At 39.7% G+C, this 17,281-nt stretch overlaps 4 pseudogenes; all 4 read right to left on the reverse strand.

The window, feature by feature from the left end:
- Positions 1-424: 424 nt before the first annotated feature.
- Positions 425-2,087, reverse strand: LOC149146364 (myosin-3 pseudogene; annotated as a pseudogene).
- Positions 2,088-4,428: 2,341 nt separating this feature from the next.
- On the reverse strand, positions 4,429-6,091 carry LOC149146365 (myosin-3 pseudogene; annotated as a pseudogene).
- A 2,341-nt stretch (positions 6,092-8,432) lies between these two features.
- LOC149146366 (myosin-3 pseudogene) lies at positions 8,433-10,043 on the reverse strand (annotated as a pseudogene).
- Positions 10,044-12,436: 2,393 nt separating this feature from the next.
- On the reverse strand, positions 12,437-14,004 carry LOC149146367 (myosin-3 pseudogene; annotated as a pseudogene).
- Between the last annotated feature and the right edge of the window lie 3,277 nt (positions 14,005-17,281).

Here is a 17,281-nt window from a genome sequence, read left to right on the forward strand (position 1 = left end):
TTACATATGAAACAGAAGGAAAACTTATGCTAAATTGTCATACCACAGGAATCTCAGGGGTCAGAGCTGTATTTTTCATTAAACTCTCTGTCAAAAACTGTACAAGTAGGCTCTATGTTCTCCTCCACCAGCACTCAGAATTCTCTATTTCTCTCCCTTTTTTACAAATGATTATTTTAATACATTAAATAAACTATTCTAGAAAAAAACAACAGATCGACCCCCAAAACAGGGGCGTTGTTTCAACTAAAGCCATGAAGATAGAACAGAATCCTCCATTTGCTCTTAAAGATAGAAAGCCTTCCATTATTCCAGCGTGAAGACAGAAATAGGGAAATGAACCCATGAATTCCACTTTGCAACTGCTCTCAAATTTTCGGATATGCATTGCCACTTTACGGAAATTGCTAAAATATGGGTCAAACTACCACCTATTTAACCGGTTATCTTTTCTTGAAGAGACTGTAGAATTTGTGCCAATTTGCGAGCTCCATATCCAAATGCACTCCTTTACAGCAACTCTGACATCTGATATTTCTTCATATAACTTTCTTCGCATCATTCCTGCATGTTTTCTCGCAAGCCAGCCACGGATCACTGACTGAACAAGAATAACCATTTTCTGAGTATTCAGGTATTTCATTCTAGTTTTTCTACACCTTACTTCTTTTTGAATAGTAACTACCGCTCTGTGCCTCTTTATCAAGACTTGATATTCTCTCCTTGCCTTTGCACCTCTTATAAAAGATTGCATGACTACGATTGCTCTTTCGAGCTTCTTGAACTGGCAACGAGCTGTATAGCCTCTGAAATCTTTTTGGACTCCAAGAATTCCACGAAGAGTTTGAACACGAGTATCTTCCAGTTTGGCAATCTGTCCTGTTCGGAAAAACAACTTTGTGAAACCAACTTGGTACATCTCAGGCAGGATATTGAATTGGTGAAGGATTGCCACTGAGACACTAAGTGCATCTTGGCCAACATTGTTTGCTGGCAAGAGGAACCCATACCGTTTTGCAAACTGTTGGTAAGAAATCCGAGTGGGATAGCCCAATCGAGATATCCGAACTACTTCCAGCACCTCCACAACAGCACAACTGCTGCAAGACAAGTCCTCACTCAAAGACACCTGGAAGTTTCAATCGGTTTGGCTTGATACACCGAATGAAATGAGGTGTAGTGTTTTCCAGTCGCTGCATCAACTTGAAAAGTTGCCCCTTAAATTTGGTTGCGACACTATGTTTCTGAGAATCAGCTCCATTTAACCGACCTCGTTGAGTGATCAACTTCTCTTCCCCTTTACTGAGATTAGATGCAAATGATTTTGGAAGGCCAGTGCATGAAGAAAGTAGCTGGATCAAATCAGAATGCAGCAAATCTCTATTTTTCTCCAAAAATGTAGTTGTATCATATACCACCTCTCCAGCATAGTGCCGAACACGGAATTCTCTGCCTCTTTCTCCTTTGAAGCAAGGGTTCCCACTTAGGTGTTGTTTAAGCTTATTAGCTAAAGTTAAATCGGTCCCCTTAGGGAATGTGCACTCTTCATCCAGTAATGAAAGCAAACCTAGTGGCCTCTTTTCAATGAGATCTAAACACTCCTGATTGTCTTCAAACTCCGCTTTTGTCCAATCAATGCCATCTATACTATATTCCTCTTGTTCGAGCTTGAACAGATGGCGATTAAAGTGTTGTTTAAGTCTCTCATTCGCATAGTTTATGCAAATCTGTTCAAAACTGTTCTTGTTAAAAAACTCAAATCCATAGATATCCAGAATACTTATGGATCTGCCTGTGCGTCATTTGCCTACTTCCAGTGACTTGTTGATATGCTCTACAAGCCAGTCAAATAAATTTGCATATATTGCCTTTGCTAACGCATCTCTTGCGTCTGTAGCCTGAGAATGAGTAAGCCTCTGCACAATGTCTTCGTTTCCAGCTCAAATCCTGTGGGTCGATAATGCTGTCATAAGCTCTGAAACACTGCAACCTAGCAGCTTTGCAGCATTTCCAACTCCTTTCATATTTTCCATCATGTTGAAGTATCGCTCTCTAAGAACTTGCTCTTCCTTATAAAGAACTTCCATCTCAGCTAATTGTTCAGCTTGTTTCTTCAAAAGTGAAGCAGTTTGTGCATTCTTCCTACAACAATCATTAGAAGTGGGCGCCTTCCATATTTGTCCATAATCAATGATGCGAACACCGCCACCGTCTGATGAAATCCTCTTTGCAATATTCTTTGCCAATTATGCTCCAACACATTATTACAAACTCTGTTTTCAATTCCCTTTTTAAATTTGTTGATTTTGAATGAGGGCTTTTTCTTTGTCTGCTTGTAGGGATAGGAGTTGATGAAACCACTGCCATTTGAAGAGCTGGAGAATTTGATACATATTCTAAAAAACACATTTAATGATTTCTTCTTCAAAACAGGGTTTTGAAGAAGAATCAATCTCACATTTGACATACAAGACGGAGTCTAACATCGGCTCCACTTGGGATGGCAGCTGCGGCTTCGTGGAGGTGCCAAGAACCGCAGAACTTTGGGAGAGCAGACAGTGCCTCCATACGTTGGGCAATGGAGTCCATTATTTCAACAAATCAACACAACTGAAGACTCAACTTATTAGCTGGAACTGAATTGTTTGAAAGACCAATTCGGCAAACTTCAAACTAAACTGTAATGAAACTGGAACAAAATGATGCCTTTTGGCTGCTTATTTATTTACAAAAGCTACCTACTTTGTTGTACAAGCAATAGATCAGGTAATACTAAAATGCCAGATTAACCATTCAAGTAAACCTAAGATTGATGCCGCTCAAGAATGCTTCCGCCAGGACACAGATGTAATTGCTGGCAACCCTTCATGCACGTAATGAACCTGGTCACGTACAAGACAGCCTGATCTATCAATCAAACTGAAAAACATGTCCATGTATGTTGCCATCGGATCGCGGAAGCCAGACTCTGTTGGTTGCCCCAACTCGGCAACGCATACCTCCAGCTGCACACTGTCAATGTAAACATCTGTAGGCAAGTCTGTTATTTCTTGTTTCGATGGAGGAAGAATTTCCAAAAACTTTTTAGGGTCTTGGAAATCATATGACTGGATTTTCTCATCTAAACATTGAATCTCCTTTTCAATTCTTTCAATAATTAACTCACAAAATCTAGTTTTGAACCAAGGGAACTTTGAATATTTCAACCATTAAAGCAAGGCACTGAAAACATCTTCATCAATTTCAGTATTTGCTAACTCATTTCTTATTTCTTCTACAGCTTCACACAGGGCAGGGTTTGCCACATACCCTACCATTGCGTAAATGGATCAGCGAGCACTGGACTGTCTGGATCGAATTGGAGTCGCCAGGTGAATGGTTCAACCTGCATATGTGTCTGACTATTGTCCACCATCAGCATCAGATCTGCAATTTAATTTCATGAACTGGGACAAGACAATCAACAAGTCGAATGTTCTCCCCAGTATGGTCGCCAATATGTTAGGGCTTGAATTTGCCTCAGGCTGAAGAAGGCGAAACTCAAGGTAACATCAAACCACTTAGCCTCGTAGCTAGCCCTACAAGGACAGGAGAGGGCTCTCTCTGGTCTATCTCAGCAAAAAATTTTCTAAAAGGGGCTGAGATGACTTTAAAAGAAACTAATTTTAGGCTAGTAAATTGATAGAAAAAGGGGTTTTAATGGATAATGGGGTTTTCTGGGCTGCATGGGGCAATTAAACAGCTTGAACAGAGAAATATAATCAAAAACACAGATTATCTCCTGAGGCAAGGTAGGCAAGAAATTTAACATCAAATTGAGATTAAATGAAATGGCAAGACTGCTGAGGAGCTGACAAGGGCATAGAGGATGAATCCTTGTCAAACAGAAGAAAACATTAAATATGAACAAACTTATAGGCAGAGCATAAAATATTATGAATTCTACCTAAACACTTCATTTGTTCAATTGGAAATGATAATGAAGTGAAATGAAAACATAACAGGTTACATATGAAACAAAAGGAAAACTTATGCTAAATTGTCATACCACAGGAATCTCAGGGGTCAGAGCTGTATTTTTCATTAAACTCCCTGTCAAAAACTGTACAAGTAAGCTCTTTGTTCTCCTCCACCAGCACTCAGAATTCTCTATGTCTCTCCCTTTTTTACAAATGATTATTTTAATACATTAAATAAACTATTCTAGAAAAAACAACAGATCGACCCCCAAAACAGGGGCGCTGTTTCAACTAAAGCTATGAAGATAGAACAGAATCCTCCATTTGCTCTTAAAGATAGAAAGCCTTCCATTATTCCAGCGTGAAGACAGAAATAGGCAAATGAACCCATGAATGCCACTTTGCAACTGCTCTCAAATTTCCGGATATGCATTTCCACTTTACGGAAATTGCTAAAATATGGGTCAAACTACCACCTATTTAACTGGCTATCTTTTCTTGAAGAGACTGTAGAATTTGTGCCAATTTGCGAGCTCCATATCCAAATGCACTCCTTTACAGCAACTCTGACATCTGATATTTCTTCATATAACTTTCTTCGCATCATTCCTGCCTGTTTTCTCGCAAGCCAGCCACGGATCACTGACTGAACAAGAATAACCATTTTCTGAGTATTCAGGTATTTCATTCTAGTTTTTCTACACCTTACTTCTTTTCGAATAGTAACTACCGCTTTGTGCCTCTTTATCAAGACTTGATATTCTCTCCTTGCCTTTGCACCTCTTATAAAGGATTGCATGACTACGATTGCTCTTTTGAGATTCTTGAATTGGCAATGAGCTGTATAGCCTCTGAAAGCTTTTTGGACTCCAAGAATTCCACGAAGAGTTCGAACACGAGTATCTTCCAGTTTGGCAATCTGTCCTGTTCGAAAAAACAACTTTGTGAAACCAACTTGGTACATCTCAGGCAGGATATTGAATTGGTGAAGGATTGCCACTGAGACACTAAGTGCATCTTGGCCAACATTGTTTACTGGCAAGAGGAACCCATACCGTTTTGCAAACTGCTGGTGAGACATCCGAGTGGGATAGCCCGATCGAGATATCTGAACTACTTTCAGCACCTCCACAACAGCGCAACTACTGCAAGACAAGTCCTCGCTCAAAGACACCTGGAAGTTTCAATAAGTTTGGCTTGATACACCGAATGAAATGAGGTGTAGTGTTTTCCAGTCGCTGCATCAACTTGAAAAGTTACCCCTTAAATTTGGTTGCGACACTATGTTTCTGAGAATCAGCTCCATTTAACCGACCTCGTTGAGTGATCAACTTCTCTTCCCCTTTACTGAGATTAGATGCAAATGATTTTGGAAGGCCAGTGCATGAAGAAAGTAGCTGGATCAAATCAGAATGCAGCAAATCTATATTTTTCTCCAAAAATGTAGTTGTATCATATACCACCTCTCCAGCATAGTGCCGAACACGTAATTCTCTGCCTCTTTCTCCTTTGAAGCAAGGGTTCCCACTTAGGTGTTGTTTAAGCTTATTAGCTAAAGTTAAATCGGTCCCCTTAGGGAATGTGCACTCTTCCTCCAATAATGAAAGCAAACCTAGTGGCCTCTTTTCAATGAGATCTAAACACTCTTGATTGTCTTCAAACTCCGCTTTTGTCCAATCAATGCCATCTATACTATATTCCTCTTGTTCGAGCTTGAACAGATGGCGATTAAAGTGTTGTTGAAGTCTCTCATTCGCATAGTTTATGCAAATCTGTTCAAAACTGTTCTTGTTAAAAAACTCAAATCCATAGATATCCAGAATACTTATGGATCTGCTTGTGCGTCGTTTGCCTGTTTCCAGTGACTTGTTGATATGCTCTACAAGCCAGTCAAATAAATTTGCATATATTGCCTTTGCTAACGCATATCTTGCATCTGTAGCCTGAGAATGAGTAAGCCTCTGCACAATGTCTTCGTTTACAGCTCGAATCCTTCGGGTCGATAATGCTGTCATAAGCTCTGAAACACTGCAACCTAGCAGCTTTGCAGCATTTCCAACTCCTTTCATATTTTCCATCATGTTGAAGTATCGCTCTCTAAGAACTTGCTCTTCCTTATAAAGAACTTCCATCTCAGCTAATTGTTCAGCTTGTTTCTTCAAAAGTGAAGCAGTTTGTGCATTCTTCCTACAACAATCATTAGAAGTGGGCGCCTTCCATATTTGTCCATAATCAATGATGCGAACACCGCCACCGTCTGATGAAATCCTCTTTGCAATATTCTTTGCCAATTATGCTCCAACACATTATTACAAACTCTGTTTTCTAATTCCCTTTTAAATTTGCTGATTTTGAATGAGGGCTTTTTCTTTGTCTGCTTGCAGGGATAGGAGCTGATGAAACTGCTGCCATTTGAAGAGCTGGAGAATTTGATACATATTCTAAAAAACACATTTAATGATTTCTTCTTCAAAACAGGGTTTTGAAGAAGAATCAATCTCACATTTGACATACAAGACGGAGTCTAACATCGGCTCCACTTGGGATGGCAGCTGCGGCTTCGTGGAGGTGCCAAGAACCGCAGAACTTTGGGAGAATAGACAGTGCCTCCATACGTTGGGCAATGGAGTCCATTATTTCAACAAATCAACACAACTGAAGACTCAACTTATTAGCTGGAACTGAATTGTTTGAAAGACTAATTCGGCAAACTTCAAACTAAACTGTAATGAAACTGGAACAAAATGCTGCCTTTTGGCTGCTTATTTATTTACAAAAGCTACCTACTTTGCTGTACAAACAATAGATCAGGTAATACTAAAATGCCAGATTAACCATTCAAGTAAACCTAAGATTGATGCTGCTCGAGAATGCTTCCGCCAGGACACAGATGTAATTGCTGGCAACCCTTCATGCACGTAATGAACCTGGTCACGTACAAGACAGCCTGATCTATCAATCAAACTGAAAAACATGTCCATGTATGTTGCCATCGGATCGCGGAAGCTAGACTCTGTTGGCTGCCCCAACTCGGCAACGCATACCTCCAGCTGCACACTGTCAATGTAAACATCTGTAGGCAAGTCTGTTATTTCTTGTTTCGATGGAGGAAGAATTTCCAAAAACGTTTTAGGGTCTTGGAAATCATATGACTGGATTTGCTCATCTAAACATTGAATCTCCTTTTCGATTCTTTCAACAATTAACTCACAAAATCTAGTTTTGAACCAAGGGAACTTTGAAGATTTCAACCATTGAAGCAAGGCACTGAAAACATCTTCATCAATTTCAGTATTTGCTAACTCATTTCTTATTTCTTCTACAGCTTCACACAGGGCAGGGTTTGCCACATACCCTACCATTGCGTAAATGGATCAGTGAGCACTGGACTATCTGGATCGAATTGGAGTCGCCAGGTGAATGGTTCAACCTGCATATGTGTCTGACTGCTATCCACCATCAGCATCAGATCTGCAATTTGATTTCATGTACTGGGACAAGACAATCAACAAGTCGAATGTTCTCCCCAGTATGGTCGCCAAAATGTTAGGGCTTGAATTTGCCTCAGGCTGAAGAAGGTGAAACTCAAGGTAACATCAAACCACTTAGCCTCGTAGCTAGCCCTACGAGGACAGGAGAGGGCTCTCTCCGGTCTATCTCAGCAAAAAAATTTCTAAAAGGGGCTGAGATGACTTTAAAAGAAACTAATTTTAGGCTAGTAAATTGATAGAAATAGGGATTTTAATGGATAATGGGGTTTTCTGGGCTGCATGGGGCAATTAAACAGCTTGAACAGAGAAATATAATCAAAAACACAGATTATCTCCTGAGGCAAGGTAGGCAAGAAATTTAACATCAAATTGAGATTAAATGAAATGGCAAGACTGCTGAGGAGCTGACAAGGGCATAGAGGATGAATCCTTGTCAAACAGAAGAAAACATTAAATATGAACAAACTTATAGGCAGAGCATAAAATATTATGAATTCTACCTAAACACTTCATTTGTTCAATTGGAAATGATCATGAAGTGAAATGAAAACATAACAGGTTACATATGAAACAGAAGGAAAACTTATGCTAAATTGTCATACCACAGGAATCTCAGGGGTCAGAGCTGTATTTTTCATTAAACTCTCTGTCAAAAACTGTACAAGTAAGCTCTATGTTCTCCTCCACCAGCACTCAGAATTCTCTATTTCTCTCCCTTTTTTACAAATGATTATTTTAATACATTAAATAAACTATTCTAGAAAAAACAACAGATCGACCCCCAAAACAGGGGCGTTGTTTCAACTAAAGCCATGAAGATAGAACAGAATCCTCCATTTGCTCTTAAAGATAGAAAGCCTTCCATTATTCCAGCATGAAGACAGAAATAGGCAAATGAACCCATGAATGCGACTTTGCAACTGCTCTCAAATTTCCGGATATGCATTGCCACTTTACGTAAATTGCTAAAATATGGGTCAAACTACCACCTATTTAACCGGCTATCTTTTCTTGAAGAGACTGTAGAATTTGTGCCAATTTGCGAGCTCCATATCCAAATGCACTCCTTTACAGCAACTCTGACATCTGATATTTCTTCATATAACTTTCTTCGCATCATTCCTGCCTGTTTTCTCGCAAGACAGCCACGGATCACTGACTGAACAAGAATAACCATTTTCTGAGTATTCAGGTATTTCATTCTAGTTTTTCTACACCTTACTTCTTTTTGAATAGTAACTACCGCTCTGTGCCTCTTTATCAAGACTTGATATTCTCTCCTTGCCTTTGCACCTCTTACAAAAGATTGCATGACTACGATTGCTCTTTTGAGCTTCTTGAACTGGCAACGAGCTGTATAGCCTCTGAAAGCTTTTTGGACTCCAAGAATTCCACGAAGAGTTCGAACACGAGTATCTTCCAGTTTGGCAATCTGTCCTGTTCGGAAAAACAACTTTGTGAAACCAACTTGGTACATCTCAGGCAGGATATTGAATTGGTGAAGGATTGCCACTGAGACACTAAGTGCATCTTGGCCAACATTGTTTGCTGGCAAGAGGAACCCATACCGTTTTGCAAACTGCTGGTGAGACATCCGAGTGGGATAGCCCAATCGAGATATCCGAACTACTTTCAGCACTCCACAACAACGCAACTGCTGCAAGACAAGTCCTCGCTCAAAGACACCTGGAAGTTTCAATCGGTTTGGCTTGATACACCGAATGAAATGAGGTGTAGTGTTTTCCAGTCGCTGCATCAACTTGAAAAGTTGCCCCTTAAATTTGGTTGCGACACTATGTTTCTGAGAATCAGCTCCATTTAACCGACCTCGTTGAGTGATCAACTTCTCTTCCCCTTTACTGAGATTAGATGCAAATGATTTTGGAAGGCCAGTGCATGAAGAAAGTAACTGGATCAAATCAGAATGCAGCAAATCTCTATTTTTCTCCAAAAATGTAGTTGTATCATATACCACCCCTCCATCATAGTGCCGAACACGGAATTCTCTACCTCTTTCTCCTTTGAAGCAAGGGTTCCCACTTAGGTGTTGTTTAAGCTTATTAGCTAAAGTTAAATCGGTCCCCTTAGGGAATGTGCACTCTTCATCCAATAATGAAAGCAAACCTAGTGGCCTCTTTTCAATGAGATCTAAACACTCCTGATTGTCTTCAAACTCCGCTTTTGTCCAATCAATGCAATCTATACTATATTCCTCCTTTTTGAGCTTGAACAGATGGCGATTAAAGTGTTGTTGAAGTCTCTCATTCGCATAGTTTATGCAAATCTGTTCAAAACTGTTCTTGTTAAAAAACTCAAATCCATAGATATCCAGAATACTTATGGATCTGCCTGTGCATCGTTTGCCTGCTTCCAGTGACTTGTTGATATGCTCTAAAAGCAAGTCAAATAAATTTGCATATATTGCCTTTGCTAACGCATCTCTTGCGTCTGTAGCCTGAGAATGAGTAAGCCTCTGCACAATGTCTTCGTTTCCAGCTCGAATCCTGCGGGTCGATAATGCTGTCATAAGCTCTGAAACACTGCAACCTAGCAGCTTTGCAGCATTTCCAACTCCTTTCATATTTTCCATCATGTTGAAGTATCGCTCTCTAAGAAATTGCTCTTCCTTTTAAAGAACTTCCATCTCAGCTAATTGTTCAGCTTGTTTCTTCAAAAGTGAAGCAGTTTGTGCATTCTTCCTACAGCAATCATTAGAAGTGGGCGCCTTCCATATTTGTCCATAATCAATGATGCGAACACCGCCACCGTCTGATGAAATCCTCTTTGCAATATTCTTTGCCAATTATGCTCCAACACATTATTACAAACTATGTTTTCTAATTCCCTTTTTAAATTTGCTGATTTTGAATGAGGGCTTTTTCTTTGTCTGCTTGCAGGGATAGGAGTTGATGAAACAACTGCCATTTGAAGAGCTGGAGAATTTGATACATATTCTAAAAAACACATTTAATGATTTCTTCTTCAAAACGGGGTTTTGAAGAAGAATCAATCTCACATTTGACATACAAGACGGAGTCTAACATCGGCTCCACTTGGGATGGCAGCTGCGGCTTCGTGGAGGTGCCAAGAACCGCAGAACTTTGGGAGAGCAGACAGTGCCTCCATACATTGGGCAATGGAGTCCATTATTTCAACAAATCAACACAACTGAAGACTCAACTTATTAGCTGGAACTGAATTGTTTGAAAGACTAATTCGGCAAACTTCAAATTAAACTGTAATGAAACTGGAACAAAATGCTGCCTTTTGGCTGCTTATTTATTTACAAAAGCTACCTACTTTGTTGTACAAACAATAGATCAGGTAATACTAAAATGCCAGATTAACCATTCAAGTAAACCTAAGAATGATGCCGCTCGAGAATGCTTCCGCCAGGACACAGATGTAATTGCTGGCAACCCTTCATGCACGTAATGAACCTGGTCACGTACAAGACAGCCCGATCTATCAATCAAACTGAAAAACATGTCCATGTATGTTGCCATCGGATCGCGGAAGCCAAACTCTGTTGGTTGCCCCAACTCGGCAATGCATACCTCCAGCTGCACACTGTCAATGTAAACATCTGTAGGCAAGTCTGTTATTTCTTGTTTCAATGGAGGAATAATTTCCAAAAACTTTTTAGGGTCTTGGAAATCATATGACTGGATTTGCTCATCTAAACATTGAATCTCCTTTTCGATTCTTTCAACAATTAACTCACAAAATCTAGTTTTGAACCAAGGGAACTTTGAAGATTTCAACCATTGAAGCAAGGCACTGAAAACATCTTCATCAATTTCAGTATTTGCTAACTCATTTCTTATTTCTTCTGCAGCTTCACACAGGGCAGGGTTTGCCACATACCCTACCATTGCGTAAATGGATCAGCGAGCACTGGACTGTCTGGATCGAATTGGAGTCGTCAGGTGAATGGTTCAACCTGCATATGTGTCTGACTGCTGTCCACCATCAGCATCAGATCTGCAATTTGATTTCATGTACTGGGACAAGACAATCAACAAGTCGAATGTTCTCCCCAGTATGGTCGCCAATATGTTAGGGCTTGAATTTGCCTCAGGCTGAAGAAGGCGAAACTCAAGGTAACATCAAACCACTTAGCCACGTAGCTAGCCCTATGAGGACAGGAGAGGGCTCTCTCCGGTCTATCTCAGCAAAAAATTTTCTAAAAGGGGCTGAGATGACTTTAAAAGAAACTAATTTTAGGCTAGTAAATTGATAGAAAAAGGGGTTTTAATGGATAATGGGGTTTTCTGGGCTGCATGGGGCAATTAAACAGCTTGAACAGAGAAATATAATCAAAAACACGGATTATCTCCTGAGGCAAGGTAGGCAAGAAATTTAACATCAGATTGAGATTAAATGAAATGGCAAGACTGCTGAGGAGCTGACAAGGGCATAGAGGATGAATCCTTGTCAAACAGAAGAAAACATTAAATATGAACAAACTTATAGGCAGAGCATAAAATATTATGAATTCTACCTAAACACTTCATTTCTTCAATTGGAAATGATCATGAAGTGAAATGAAAACATAACAGGTTACATATGAAACAGAAGGAAAACTTATGCTAAATTGTCATACTACAGGAATCTCAGGGGTCAGAGCTGTATTTTTCATTAAACTCTCTGTCAAAAACTGTACAAGTAAGCTCTCTGTTCTCCTCCACCAGCACTCAGAATTCTCTATTTCTCTCCCTTTTTTACAAATGATTATTTTAATACATTAAATAAACTATTCTAAAAAAAACAACAGATCGACCCCCAAAACAGGGGCGCTGTTTCAACTAAAGCCATGAAGATAGAATAGAATCCTCCATTTTCTCTTAAAGATAGAAAGCCTTCCATTATTCCAGCGTGAAGATAGAAATAGGCAAATGAACCCATGAATGCCACTTTGCAACTGCTCTCAAATTTCCGGATATGCATTGCCACTTTACGGAAATTGCTAAAATATGGGTCAAACTACCACCTATTTAACTGGCTATCTTTTCTTGAAGAGACTGTAGAATTTGTGCCAATTTGCGAGCTCCATATCCAAATGCACTCCTTTACAGCAACTCTGACATCTGATATTTCTTCATATAACTTTCTTCGCATCATTCCTGCTTGTTTTCTCGCAAGCCAGCCACAGATCACTGACTGAACAAGAATAACCATTTTCTGAGTATTCAGGTATTTCATTCTAGTTTTTCTACACCTTACTTCTTTTTGAATAGTAACTACCGCTCTGTGCCTCTTTATCAAGACTTGATATTCTCTCCTTGCCTTTGCACCTCTTATAAAAGATTACATGACTACGATTGCTCTTTTGAGCTTCTTGAACTGGCAACGAGTTTTATAGCCTCTGAAAGCTTTTTGGACTCCAAGAATTCCACGAAGAGTTTGAACACGAGTATCTTCCAGTTGTGCAATTTTTCCTGTTCGGAAAAACAACTTTGTGAAACCAACTTGGTACATCTCAGGCAGGATATTGAATTGGTGAAGGATTGCCACTGAGACACTAAGTGCATCTTGGCCAACATTGTTTGCTGGCAAGAGGAACTCATACCGTTTTGCAAACTGCTGGTGAGACATCCGAGTGGGATAGCCCAATCGAGATATCCGAACTACTTCCAGCACTCCACTACAGCGCAACTGCTGCAAGACAAGTCATCGCTCAAAGACACCTGGAAGTTTCAATCGGTTTGGCTTGATACACCGAATGAAATGAGGTGTAGTGTTTTCTAGTCGCTGCATCAACTTGAAAAGTTGCCCCTTAAATTTGGTTGCGACACTATGTTTCTGAGAATCAGCTCCATTTGACCGACCTCGTTGAGTGATCAACTTCTCTTCCCCTTTACTGAGATTAGATGCAAATGATTTTGGAAGGCCAGTGCATGAAGAAAGTAGCTGGATCAAATCAGAACATATACCACCTCTCCAGCATAGTGCCGAACACGGAATTCTCTGCCTCTTTCTCCTTTGAAGCAAGGGTTCCCACTTAGGTTTTGTTTAAGCTTATTAGCTAAAGTTAAATCGGTTCCCTTAGGGAATGTGCACTCTTCATCCAATAATGAAAGCAAACCTAGTGGCCTCTTTTCAATGAGATCTAAACACTCCTGATTGTCTTCAAACTCCGCTTTTGTCCAATCAATGCCATCTATACTATATTCCTCTTGTTCGAGCTTGAACAGATGGCGATTAAAGTGTTGTTGAAGTCTCTCATTCGCATAGTTTATGCAAATCTGTTCAAAATTGTTCTTGTTAAAAAACTCAAATCCATAGATATCCAGAATACTTATGGATCTGCCTATGCATCGTTTGCCTGCTTCCAGTGACTTGTTGATATGCTCTACAAGCCAGTCAAATAAATTTGCATATATTGCCTTTGCTAACGCATCTCTTGTGTCTGTAGCCTGAGAATGAGTAAGCCTCTTCACAATGTCTTCGTTTCCAGCTCGAATCCTGCAGGTCGATAATGCTGTCATAAGCTCTGAAACACTGCAACCTAGCAGCTTTGCAACATTTCCAACTCCTTTCATATTTTCCATCATGTTGAAGTATCACCCTCTAAGAACTTGCTCTTCCTTATAAAGAACTTCCATCTCAGCTAATTTTTCAGCTTGTTTCTTCAAAAGTGAAGCAGTTTGTGCATTCTTCCTACAGCAATCATTAGAAGTGGGCGCCTTCCATATTTGTTCATAATCAATGATGCGAACACCGCCACTGTCTGATGAAATCCTCTTTGCAATATTCTTTGCCAATTATGCTCCAACACATTATTACAAACTCTGTTTTCTAATTCCCTTTTTAAATTTTGCTGATTTTGAATGAGGGCTTTTTCTTTGTCTGCTTGCAGGGATAGGAGTTGATGAAACCACTGCCATTTGAAGAGCTGGGGAATTTGATACATATTCTAAAAAACACATTTAATGATTTCTTCTTCAAAACAGGGTTTTGAAGAAGAATCAATCTCACATTTGACATATAAGACGGAGTCTAACACAACCTTTGGATGAAAAACACAACAATGCCAGGATTAGTGTAGCATGGCATGAGGATTTGCACAACACAGAAGAGAAACTGGACTTGGGCATGCAAAAACTGATCTTTATCTGACAAATTTGATTTGTTTTGTTGGAGTAATGTCTTGGAAAATAGAATGAGAAAATGGAGAGTGAGTAGGACTCCTTTATAGTTTGTGGAAATCGATTTTTCAGTTACATGTGGTAGTGGACCCACCATCACTTTTCATAACTTGACTTTGATAATATAGCTTCATGACTTTATGAATTTATTTCATTGGAAATGAAATAAAAAAACATGGTTATAAACTTTTATTAACAACTTAACTTTTACAACTCCTTTATAAAATGTATTTCAATAGTGAAATGACCAATTTTCAGAAAATCAACCCCTTTACCTAGTGGTGACCTGGCATGGACTTATGAGATGAATTATGACCATAATGACTATGGGACTCTTCTAATATTAATCTGACTTGGACCAAGATGGTATTAATTGACCATGGAACTAAAAGGAGTAGTAAAGACTGAACATTCCTAACCAGTGACCAAATTTTTATTGTAAAGCTATTTGAAACCATAAAAATTTGACCTAAGACTCTAGCAGTAAAAAAAAAAAAACTTTGTAAGAGCACATTTGATCACACGTGACTGACATGACTGAAAGACACTAAGAGGCATCAAGTCAGCCTAAAGGAGGGACAGACCTCTATATATAGAGGTTGTCCACACCTCCAACGATAAGATACAATACCTCTGAAATAAGCTAGAAATGAAGTCGGTAAAAGGGTGAAGAAAGTCGAGTATAAGGAGCCTCTAGTGCCGCGAAGAAGGAAGAAACTAAACCGAGTTTTTGGAGGATTGTTCTAAGGGTGAACTACAGTCACACGTGCAAGAAAAGGAGGGATATCTGTGGTCATTACAACAACACTATCACAGTTACATATCTCTCATTGTTTGGGCTAGAAACTTAGGCCTATAAGGCCTCCCACTAAAGCGAGGAAGAGACTCTCTCAAGCAAAGAAGGAAGGAAGAAAATACATAAGGTAACCCCTCACGCGTGCAAAGAAACTAGGGCTACAGTGTTGTCGTATCAAGTTTGAAACTACACATCAAGAAGGAGCTTGATTGGACAAGAGAAGGAAGGTATCCTTATAGGTGAAGGAATTCACTACGGATCAAAGATAAGTATCTCTTCTAGAGCTAGCATAAAAAGGAATATCACCAGTTGCCGGAAGAAGAATGAAGTTCTGGAGAAGGAGGACGAAGTGCCTGAAGAAAGAAGGGCTTGACTTCTGCTTGGAAACAATATCTTATGTTATTGTTTCTTGTGTTTTTGTAGCAGTTTGATGAAGTAAACACACAAACAATAATAATAAGAGAAGAAGATAAAGCTAACAAGAAAATTGTAAAAGTGCTTCACAAATTGTTCTCAAGTATAGAAGAATCCTAATATCTCTAATCTCCCTAGATTCTTCAACAAGTTCCATGTGTGATAAGGAGGGAGTGACAAGGTATGCTAGGTAGTGTTAAGGCATGCTAGAGGCCAGGGAAACATGCCAAGATGTGTTAGGTTCTAGGGTGTGTCAATGCATGCCAGTGAGTGTTATGGAGTGCAAGGAAAAAACAAGGGAGCACTAGTTTCAAATGCATGGAAATGAATGAATAAGAGTGTGTGACAAGGAGTCTCAGTGAGTTCTAGTTGTGCTAAGGAGGGAGTGGCAAGGTATGATAGGTAGTGACAAGGAATTCTAGAGTACTAGTGTGACATTTTAAGATGTGCCAAGTGACAGGGTGTGCCAATGCATGCCAGGGAGAGTTAGGGAGTACCATCGAAACACAAGGGAGTACTAGTTCAAAATGCATGGAAATGAATGGATAAGAGTGTCTGATAAAGACTTTCAGTGAGTTCTAAGTGTGCTAAGGAGGGGGTGACAAGGTTATATGTTAGGCGGTGCCAAGGCATGATAGAGTTTTAGGGCATGTTAGGGAGTGGTAGGGTGTGCTAGGGGGTGCTAAAGCATGCCAAGTAATGCAGGGGATGCTAACACGTGCCACATACTACCAAATGATTGTTAGGCATGCTAGGTGTTATGGTATGTCAAGATGTAAACTATGTTGATTAGTTTTTTTATGGCCACGGTTGCATGTGAGCCTTGACTTGGTAAATTGTTAAGTGGGATGAGTTGAGATTGGACATGAGTAACCTAAGATGAGTTATAGGAAGCTCTTAGGTGAAGAAATTATAGTCTAGTTGTAGTAACCATAACTTGGTCAAGCTCTTGTAGTCGAGGCAATACTTGGCAGGTTTCCCAAGTAAAAAAAAAAGTAAGGGTAGTTTTGAGGGCATGATAGATAATGAGTTCCACGAAGTGCTAAGGAATAAAAAGGTGTTCTGACACATTCCAGGAAGTGTCAATGTGTGCTGAGAAGTGTTAGGGAGTGTCAGGGCATCACAAGGGAGAACTAGGTCAAAATGCATGGAAATGAATGAATAAGAGTGTGTGCCAATGAATGTCAGTGAATTCTAGGTGTCCCAAGGATGAAGTATGTTAGGAGAAGTTTAGAATATGACTTGCAGGAAGAAATACTATGGTTGTGATAAGGGGTTGCACAAAGAAATTTAAAACAAAGGGAGACTTTGGGTTGGGCACAACACTGTTTTGCCAATGACTTGGTTGGGTTCCCAAGCCGCAAAAAAAGTAAGGCTATCTATGAGGGCATGACAACTCTAGAGTGCCAAGGTGTGCCAGGGAATTCTAGGAAGTAATAACACATGCTAGGTAGTTCCAAGGCATATTAG

The sequence above is a fragment of the Pinus tabuliformis genome, chromosome X (genome assembly GCF_031772625.1).
Source record: "Pinus tabuliformis cultivar Carrire ecotype Pingquan chromosome X, CPIR1, whole genome shotgun sequence".
Taxonomy (NCBI): Eukaryota; Viridiplantae; Streptophyta; class Pinopsida; order Pinales; family Pinaceae; genus Pinus; species Pinus tabuliformis.